Below are 11388 nucleotides of genomic sequence, written 5' to 3'. Positions count from 1 at the left end.
TCCATAAAAAGTATTGATTCGTGGAATAAGTGCAAAGATGCTTTTATCTCTAAGTATTTTCCTCCCACTAAGATCATCTCTCTTAGAAACGATATTATGAATTTTAAGCAACTTGATCATGAACATGTTGCACAAGCTTGGGAGAGGATGAAATTAATGATATGTAATTGCCCTACACATGGTTTGAATTTGTGGATGATTATACAAAAAATTTATGCCGGATTGAATTTTGCTTCTAGAAATCTTTTAGATTCGGCCGCGGGAGGCACTTTTATGGAAATCACTTTAGGAGAAGCTCTAAACTCCTAGATAATATTATGGTTAATTATTCTCAATGGCACACTGAAAGATCTACTAATAAGAAAGTGCATGCGATAGAAGAAATTAATGTTTTGAGTGGTAAGATGGATAAACTTATGAAATTATTTGCTAATAAAAGTGTTTCTTCTGATCCTAATGATATGCCTTTGTCTACTTTGATTGAGAATAATAATGAATCTTTGGATGTGAATTTTGTTGGTAGGAATAATTTTGGTAACAACGCGTATAGAGGGAACTTTAATCCTAGGCGTATTCCTAGTAATTCCTCTAATAATTATGGTAATTACCTACAACAAATTCTTATGGAAATTATAATAAGATGCCCTCTTATTTTGAATCTAATATTAAATAATTTATTACTTCGCAAAAGAATTTCAATGCTTTGATTGAAGAAAAATTGCTTAAGATTGAAGTGGTCGGCTAGGAACGTTGATAGAATTTCTCTTGATGTTGACTTCTTTGAAACTTAGAATCTATTCCACCTAAGCATGATATCAATGAGTCTCTCAAAGCTTGAGAATTTCCATTGATGTGCAAAGAAAGAACCGCTAGGATGCTGTCTAAGAAAGATTGCCTTTATAAGAGCGTTGTTCTTCTAGTTTCCATGATAATAAAGATGAAGATCTAAAAGTTACTGATGTGTCCCCTATTAAATCTTTGTTTTGCAATATGAATCTTGATAACGATGAGGACGGTAATATGATCCACATTTACCTAGAAGGCATTCCAAAAATTTGGAGTCTTTAGATCTTGATGCTAAATTTGATAAAATTGGGATTGAAGAGATCAAAACTCTAGATAATGAACCTACTACTTTGGATTTCAAGGAATTTAATTATAATAGCTGCTCTTTGATAGATTGTATTTCCTTGTTGCAATCCGTGCTAAATTCTCCTCATGCTTATAGCCAAAATAAAGCTTTTACCAAACATATTGTTGATGCTTTGATGCAATCTTATGAAGAAAAACTTGAGTTGGAAGTTTCTATCCCTAGAAAACTTTATGATGAGTGGGAACCAACTATTAAAATTAAAATTAAATATCATGAATGCTATGCTTTGTGTGATTTGGGTGCTAGTGTTTCCACAATTCCAAAGACTTTGTGTGATTTGTTAGGTTTCCGTGATTTTGATGATTGCTCTTTAAACTTGCACCTTACGGATTCCACTATTAAGAAACCCATGGAAATAATTAATGATGTTCTTATTGTTGCAAATAGGAATTATGTGCCCGTAGATTTTATTGTTCTTGACATAGATTGCAATCCTTCATGTCTTATTATTCTTAGTAGACCTTTTCTTAGAACAATTGGTGCAATTATTGATATGAAGGAAGGAAATATTAGATTCCAATTCCCATTAAGGAAAGGCATGGAACACTTTCCTAGAAAGAAAATTAAATTGCCTTATGAATCTATTATGAGAGCCACTTATGGATTGCCTACCAAAGATGGCAATACCTAGATCTATCCTTGCTTTTTATGCCTAGCTAGGGGCGTTAAAAATAGCGCTTGTTGGGAGGCAACCCAATTTTTTTATTCCTTGCTTTTTGCTCCTGTTTAGTAATAAAGAATTTACCTAGACTCTGTTTTGGTTGTTTTTTTTGTGTTTAATTAGTGTTTGTGCCAAGTAGAACCGTTGGGAAGACTTGAGGAAAGTCTTATTGAACTTGCTGTAAAAAACAGAAACTTTAGCGCTCACGAGAACTGCTATCATTTTTATTTGGAAAGTGATATTTAGTTAATTATTTTTGCAGATGATTAATAGATAAATTCCTCACGTCCAGAAATTTATTTTAGAATTTTTTGGGTTCCAGATCTTGTGCTAGCTACATATTACTACAGACTGTTCTGTTTTTGACAGATTCTGTTTTTCGTGTGTTGTTTGCTTATTTTGATGAATCTATGGCTAGTAAAATAGTTTATAAACCATAGAGAATTTGAATACAGTAGGTTTAACACCAATATAAATAAATAATGAGTTAATTACAGTACCTTGAAGTGGTCTTTTGTTTTCTTTCGCTAACGGAGCTCACGAGATTTTCTACTTTAAGTTTTGTGTTGTGAAGTTTTCAAGTTTTGGGTAAAGATTTGATGGATTATGGAACAAGGAGTGGCAAGAGCCTAAGCTTGGGGATGCCCATGGCACCCCCAAGATAATCTAAGGACACCTAAAAGCCAAAGCTTGGGGATGCCCCGGAAGGCATCCCCTCTTTCGTCTACTTCTATCGGTAACTTTACTTGGAGCTATATTTTTATTTACCACATGATATGTGTTTTGCTTGGAGCGTCTTGTATGATTTGAGTCTTTGATTTTTAGTTTACCACAATCAATGTAACGCCCTCGATGCGGCTATATCTCCCACGTGTCGAGGCATGACTTAGAGGCATAACCGCATTGAAAGCAATGTCGCAAGTAAGGCAATCTTCACAACATCCCATGTAAATAGATAATAAAAGGGAAGATACATAGTTGGATTACACTCGCCACGTCAAACAAAGTACATAAATAGCATTACATCAACCAATCACTCATGGCCCAACTACGGTGCCAAAATAAAAGATCAACCCAACATGCGACATGGTCCCGATCGCCCCAACTGGGCACCACTACTGATCATTAGGGAAAGACACGAGTAACGGCGTGAGTCCTCGTCGAACTCCCACTTGAGCTCAAGCGCATCATCTGGAACGGAGTCATCAGGCCCTGCATCTGGTTTGGAAGTAATCTATGAGCCACAGGGACTCAGCAATCTCGCACCCTCGCGATCAAGACTATTTAAGCTGATAGGTAAGGCAAGGTAATATGTGGAGCTGCAGCAAGCGACTAGCATATATGGTGGCTAACCTGTTCGCAAAAGAGAGCGAGAAGAGAAGGCAAAGCGCGAACGAGGAACTAGAGAACATCCTGCGACAAGCATTACTCCAACACCGTGTTCACTTCCGGGACTCCGCCGAGAAGAGACCATCACGGTAACACACACGGTTGATTCATTTTAATTAAGTTAAGGTTCAAGTTATCTACAACCGGACATTAACAAATTCCCATCTGCCCATAACTGCGGGCACGACTTTTGGAAGTTCAAATCCCTACAGGGGAGTCCCAACTTAGTCCATGACAAGCTCTCACAGTCAACGAAGGATATACCTTCTCCCGAGACACTTCGATCAGACTCGGTATCCCGGTTCTACAAGACAACCCGACAAGTTAAAACAAATCCAGCAACACCGCCCGAATGTGCCGACAAATCCCGATAGGAGCTGCACATATCTCGTTCTCAGGGCACACTCAGATAGGTCAAGCTACGGGTAAAATCAACCCTCGAGTTTCCCCGAGGTGGCCCCGCAGGCTGGCAGTTCGGACCAACACTCAGAGGAGCACTGGCCCAGGGGGGTTTAAATAAGATGACCCTCGGGCTCCGGAAACCCAAGGGAAAAGAGGCTAGGTGGAAAATGGTAAAACCAAGGTTGGTCATTGCTGGAAGAGTTTTATTCAAGGCGATTTGTCAAGGGGTTCCCATCATTACCCAACCGCGTAAGGAACGCAAAATCCGGGAACATAACACCGGTATGACGGAAACTAGGGCGGCAAGAGTGGAACAAAACACTAGGCAAAAGGCCGAGCCTTCCACCCTTTACCAAGTATATAGATGCATTAAGATAACAAGGTAATATAATGATATCCCAACAAGAAAATAATGTTCCAACAAGGAACGATCTCCAATCTTCACCTGCAACTAGCAACGCTATAAAAGGGGCTGAGCAAAGCGGTAACTTAGCCAATCAACGGTTTGCTAGGACATGGTGGGTTAGAGATTTGACATGGCAATTTGGGAGGCATGATAAGCAAGTGGTAGGCATCGTAGCATAGGCATAGAAAAAGAGCGAGCATCTAGCAAAGCAAAGATAGAAGTGATTTCGAGGGTATGATCATCTTGCCTGCAAAGTTGTCAGAGTTGACTGGATACTCGAAAGCAAACTCAACGGGCTCCTCGTTAGCAAACTCGTCTCCCGGCTCTACCCAAACAAGACAAACAAGCAACAAGAACACAATCAACCACGTGCAAAGCTCAAACAACATGATGCAACATGGTATGCTATGCGGGATGCGATATGTGATGCATATGCAAGATTTGACAAGGGATGAATGAACCTGGCCTCAACTTGGAAATATAAGAGTGCCACTGGAAAGGTGAGGTGATTTCGGTTGAAATTGATATAAAGAACACCGGAATCGGAGACACGGTTTGGAAATGGCAAGCAATTCAAATATGACAACGGTCTGCGATAAACAGCAAGTAGCCATCTAAATGCAACAAGTTAAACATGCTACAGCACCCAAACATGGCAAAAAATACATGGCAGGGATCCACTCATGATGCTTAACAAAAGATGAACACTGATCTATGGCCAATTAATCCATTAACAATTTCAAACAAGCATGGCAAAAATGCAATTGATAAACAGATTTCAGACTTAGTGAAATTAACACTTGTCTGGAATTTCAGATCAGGTAGCACACTTTGGAGCATGAAAACTAGATGCTACAGGAACTTAACATGGCAAAGCAAGGCATGGCAGGGAGCTACTCAAAGAGCTTAACAAAAGTCCCTTAGTGACCTTGAGTCAAAAGGGATCAGAAAATACAATTGCAAGCATGTGAACATGGCAAAAACATAATCAGATAGCGAGTAGGCATGTTTACGAGCTCGATGCACTCACTACAGAGCAAGGCATGACAATATAAGCATACACCCATTAAGAATACACATTATTCAAGCTAGACATGGCAAGAACAACAACATAGCATGCACGGATCAACTACAACATCCTCGGCAAAATCGCTAACAAGTAGACAATCTGCCCAGATTCACGAAATAGCAAAAGTAGAGCTCGATTGACTCAATTTAGGGTTCTCCATAATTGCAAACAAAGACATGGATGGATAGAGCACTACAAGGTTAACAAATCATCCTTACTGATCATCCTCAAAAGAGGCACAGATCACTAGGAAACAACATGAACATATGGCATATTGACAAAAACAGATCAAGGACTTAGTGGAATTGCTAAGTCCCTGAAATCAGCATTAACGAATGCACCACTTTGCAAGCTTGTGCTAGTCACCACACATATCACAAAAATACATGGATGACACCTCTGTAAATATGACAAAGCATATAACAAAACACATGTAGAGCTCAGGGGCATATCATGCACACATTAATCATGGAAAAAATGACAAATAGCTATTTGGAGCAGCATGTCTGGCAATTAACTCAAATAGCACTCTGCCAACAGCATTTCGGGTATCAAGATGAGCTCAAATGAAAATGATTCAATGAGATGAAATGATGTGCTCTCTGAGGCGAACATTTTGATATGCTACACGCCCAAAACGGATCTACGGATGCAAAGTTACGGCACGATGAACATGGCAATATAATTAGGGTTTTCTGAGAAAAGTCAACCGAGGGGTAACTCAGATCTGGATCTGGCACGGATTCCGTAGATCGCCGGCTGGACTTGACGACCTCGCCGGAGTTGGAAGGGCCGGCCAGAGGAGGTGCGAGCGTGGAGGAGGAGGTGCGGGCCGGGGTGGCCGCGGGCGGCACCGGCGATGGCCGCGACGGCGAGGGGCGGCATCCCCCGGCGAGCTGGGGCGGCACAGCGGAGTGGCGGAGCGGCGCCGGAGCTCGCCGGAGCTCGGGTGGCGAACGGCGCCAGGGAAGAAAGGCGACGAGCGCTCGGGTGCGGTTGCGGGAGAGCTCGGGCCGCGAGGGCCCCGAGCGAGCCGGGTGGGCCGCGCACGCGGGTGCTGGCGCGTAGATGTGGGCGCGGCGGCTTGGCGAATCAGGAGCCGACACGTGGCGGCGGCGCGGGGAGGTTGGACATGTCCGGCCGGGGGAATTTCGTCCGGCGGCGGCGGATGGAGTGGATCTAGGGTTTCGGGGAAGAAGGAGATGTGAATTTTGGAGGGGGGCTATTTATAGGCATAGGAGGAGCTAGGAGAGTCCAAATGAGGTGCGGTTTCTGGCCACGCGATAGTGATCGAACGCTCTAGATGATGGAGAGGGTTTTGGTGGGTTTTGGGCCAAATTGGAAGGGTTTTGGGCTGCAACACACACGAGGCCTTCTCGGTCCCTCGGTTAACCGTTAGAGCATCAAACAAAGTCCAAATGGTATGAAACTTGACACGCGGTCTACCGGTAGTAAACCAAGGCCGCTTGGCAAGTCTCGGTCCAATCCGGAAATGTTTAAACCCCACACACGAAAATAAGGTAGAAATGACCACCGGAGGAGATAGGAGCGCCGGAATGCAAAAGGGACAACGGGGAAAATGCTCGAATGCATGAGACGAACACGTATGCAAATGCAATGCACATGATGACATGATATGAGATGCATGACAACGACAACAACACACGGAGATAAAAACCCGAACGCGAGAAAATAAAATAACTTAGCGCCGGAAACGGCAAGAGTTGGATTACATATTAGGTAAATTACATCCGGGGTGTTACAAATCATCTTTGCTGTACACACCTTTTGAGAGAGAGACACATGATTCATAAATTATTAGAATACTCTATGTGCTTCACTTATATCTTTTGAGTTATATAGTTTTGCTCTAGTACTTCACTTATATCTTTTAGAGCACGGTGGTGGATTTGTTTTATAGAAACTATTGATCTCTCATGATTCACTTAGATTATTTTGAGATTCTTAAATAGCATGGTAATTCGCTTAAATAATCCTAATATGCTAGGTATTCAAGATTAGTAAAAACTTTCTTCTGAGTGTTTTGAATACTAAGAGAAGTTTGATGCTTGATGATTGTTTTAAGATATGGAGGTAGTGATATTAAAGTTGTGCTAGTTGAGTAGTTGTGAAATTGAGAAATACTTGTGTTGAAGTTTGCAAGTCCCGTATCATGCACGTATGGTAAACGTTATGTAACAAATTTGAAACATGAGGTGTTCTTTGATTGTCTTCCTTATGAGTGGCGGTCGGGGACGAGCGATGGTCTTTTCCTACCAATCTATCCCCCTAGGAGCACGCGCGTAGTGCTTGGTTTTTGATGACTTGTAGATTTTTGCAATAAGTATGTGAGTTCTTTATGACTAATATTGAGTCCATGGATTATACGCACTCTCACCTTTCCATCATTGCTAGCCTCTTCGGTACCGTGCATTGCCCTTTCTCACATTGAGAGTTGGTGCAAACTTCGCCGGTGCATCCAAACCCCGTGATATGATACACTCTTTCACACATAAACCTCCTTATATCTTCCTCAAAACAGCCACCATACCTTCCTATTATGACATTTCCATAGCCATTCCGATATATATTGCCATGCAACTTTCCACCATCCTGTTTATCATGACACGTTCATCATTGCCATATTGCTTTGCATGATCATGTAGTTGACATCGTATTTGCGGCAAAGCCACCGTTCATAATTCTTTCATACATGTCACACTTGATTCATTGCATATCCCGGTACACCGCCAGAGGCATTCATATAGAGTCATACCTTGTTCTAGTATCGAGTTGTAATCATTGAGTTGTAAATAAATAGAAGTGTGATGATCATCATTTAATAGAGCATTGTCCCAATAAAAAAAAGAGAGAAAGGCCAAATAAAAAGAGAGAAAGGCCAAATAAAATATATATTAAAAGGGACAATGCTACTATCCTTTTTCCACACTTGTGCTTCAAAGTAGCACCATGGTCTTCATAATAGAGAGTTTCTTGTCTTATCACTTTCATATACTAGTGGGAATTTTTCATTATAGAACTTGGCTTGTATATTCCAACAATGGGCCTCCTCAAGTGCCCTAGGTCTTCGTGAGCAAGCAAGTTGGATGCACACCCACTAGTTTCTTTTGTTGAGCTTTCATACATTTATAGCTCTAGTGCATCCGTTGCACGGCAATCCCTACTCCTTGCATTAACGTCAATCAATGGGCATCTCCATAGCTCATTGATTAGCATCGTTGATGAGAGACTTTCTCCTTTTTGTTTTCTCCACATAACCCCCATCATTATACTATATTCCACCATAGTGCTATATCCATGGCTCACGCTCATGTATTGCGTGAAGGTTTATAAAGTTTGAGATTACTAAAGTATTGCTTGGCTTGTCATCGGGGTTGTGCATGATGAGAGCATTCTTGTGTGACGAAAATGGATCATGACTAAACTATATGATTTTGTAGGGATGAACTTTCTTTGGCCATGTTATTTTGAGAAGACATAATTGTTTAGTTAGTATGCTTGAAGTATTATTATTTCTATGTCAATATTAGACTTTTATCTTGAATCTTTCGGATCTGAATATTCATGCCACAATTAAGAAGAATTACATTGAAATTATGCCTAGTAGCATTCCACATCAAAAATTCTGTTTTTATCATTTACCTACTCGAGGACGAGCAGGAATTAAGCTTGGGGATGCTTGATACGTCTCCAACGTCTCTTTAATTTTTGATTGCTCCATGCTATATTATCTTCTGTTTTGGACATTATTGGGCTTTATTATCCACTTTTATATTATTTTTGGGACTAACCTATTAACCGGAGCCCCAGCCCAAAATTGCTGTTTTTTTTGCCTATTTTAGGGTTTCGAAGAAAAGGAATATCAAACGGAGTCCAAACGGAGTGAAACCTTTGGGAACGTGATTTTTGGAACGAACAAGATCTAGGAGACTTGGACCCTACGTCAAGCAACCAATAGGGAGGCCACGAGATAGGGGGGGCGCGCCTACCCCTAGGCGCGCCCTCCACCCTCATGGGCCCCCTGTTGCTTCACCGACGTACTTCTTCCTCCTATATATACCTACGTACCCCTAAACGATCAAATACGGAGCCAAAACCCTAATTCCACCGCCGTAACTTTCTGTATCCATGAGATCCCATCTTGGGGCCTATTCCGGAGCTCCGCCGGATGGGGCATCAATCATGGAGGGCTTCTACATCAACACCATAGCCCTTCCAATGAAGTGTGAGTAGTTTGCCTCAGACCTTCGGGTCCATAGTTATTAGCTAGATGGCTTCTTGTCTCTTTTTGGATCTCAATACAAAGTTCTCCCCCTCTCTTATGGAGATCTATTCGATGTAATCTTCTTTTGCGGTGTGTTTGTTGAGACCGATGAATTGTGGGTTTATGATCAAGTTTATCTATGAACAATATTTGAATCTTCTCTGAATTCTTTTATGTATGATTGGTTATCTTTGCAAGTCTCTTCGAATTATCAGTTGGTTTGGCCTACTAGATTGATCTTTCTTGCAATGGGAGAAGTGCTTAGCTTTGGGTTTAATCTTGCGGTGTCCTTTCCCAGTGACAGTAGGGGCAGCAAGGCACATATTGTATTATTGCCATCGAGGATAACAATATGGGGTTTTTTTTTATCATATTGCATGAATTTATCCCTCTACATCATGTCATCTTGCTTAAGGCTTTACTCTGTTCTTATGAACTTAATACTCTAGATGCATGCTGGATAGCGGTCGATGTGTGGAGTAATAGTAGTAGATGCAGGGAGGAGTCGGTCTTCTTGTCTTGGACGTGATGCCTATATACATGATCATACCTAGATATTCTCATAACTATGCTCAATTATGTCAATTGCTCAACAGTAATTTGTTCACCCACCGTAAAATACTTATGCTCTTGAGAGAAGCCACTAGTGAAACCTATGGCCCCCGGGTCTATCTTCATCATATTAATCTTCCAACACTTAGTTATTTTCATTGCCTTTTATTTTACTTTGCATCTTTATCATAAAAACACCAAAAATATTATCTTATCATATCTATCAGATCTCACTCTCGTAAGTGATCGTGTAGGGATTGACAACCCCTTATCGCGTTAGTTGCGACGATTTATTTGTTTTGTGCAGGTGCGAGGGACTAGCGCATAGCCTCCTACTGGATTGATACCTTGGTTCTCAAAAACTGAGGGAAATACTTACGCTACTTTGCTGCATCACCCTTTCCTCTTCAAGGGAAAACCAATGCAGTGCTCAAGAGGTAGCAGTGGGCATCTCCATAGCCCATTGATTAGCCACGTCAATGTGAGACTTTCTCCCTTTTTGTCTTCTCACACAACCTCAATCATCATATTCTATTCCACCAATAGTGCTATGTCCATGGCTCGCGCTCATATATTGCGTAAAAGTTGAAAGAGTTTGAAAAGGCTAAGTATGAAACAATTGCTTGGCTGGTCATCGGGGTTGAGCATGATGGGAGCATTTTGTGTGACAAAAATGAAGCATGGCCAAACTATATGACTTTGTAGGGATAAGTTTTCTTTGGCTATGTTATTTTGATAAGACATAATTGCTTGATTAGCATACTTGGAGTATTACTGTTTTTATGTCAACAATAAACTTTTATCTTGAATCTTTCGGATCTGATCATTCATGCCACGATAGAGAAAAATACATTGAAGAACATGCTAGAAAGCATTCCACATCAAAAATTCCATTTTTATCATTTACCTACTCGAGGACGAGCATGAATTAAGTTTGGGGATGCTGATACGTCTCCAACGTATCTATAACTTTTGATTGTTCCATGCTATTATATTATCTGTTTTGGATGTTAATGGGCTTTATTCTACACTTTTATATTATTTTTGGGACTAACTATTAACCCAAGGCCCAATGCAAATTGCTGTTTTTTGCCTATTTCAGTGTTTCGCAGAAAAGGAATATCAAATGAACTCCAAACGGAATGAAACCTTCGGGAGCATGATTTTTGGAATAAACGTGATCCTGAGGACTTGGAGTGGACGTCAAGAAACGAACGAGGCATCCGCGCGGCAGGTGGTGCGCCTACCCCCTAGGCGCGCCCTCCCCCTCGTGGCTCAACCGACCTACTTCTTCCTCCTATATATGTTCACATACCCCGAAAACATCCAGGAGCACCACGAAACCCTATTTCCACCGCTGCAACCTTCTGTACCCAAGAGATCCCATCTTGGGGCCTTTTCCGGAGCTCCGCCGGAGGGGTCATTGATCACGGAGGGCCTCTACATCAACTCCATGGCCCTTCCGATGATG

This window comes from Triticum urartu, chromosome 7 (assembly GCF_003073215.2).
Source record: "Triticum urartu cultivar G1812 chromosome 7, Tu2.1, whole genome shotgun sequence".
Lineage (NCBI taxonomy): Eukaryota > Viridiplantae > Streptophyta > Magnoliopsida > Poales > Poaceae > Triticum > Triticum urartu.
This window is presented reverse-complemented; position numbering follows the sequence as displayed.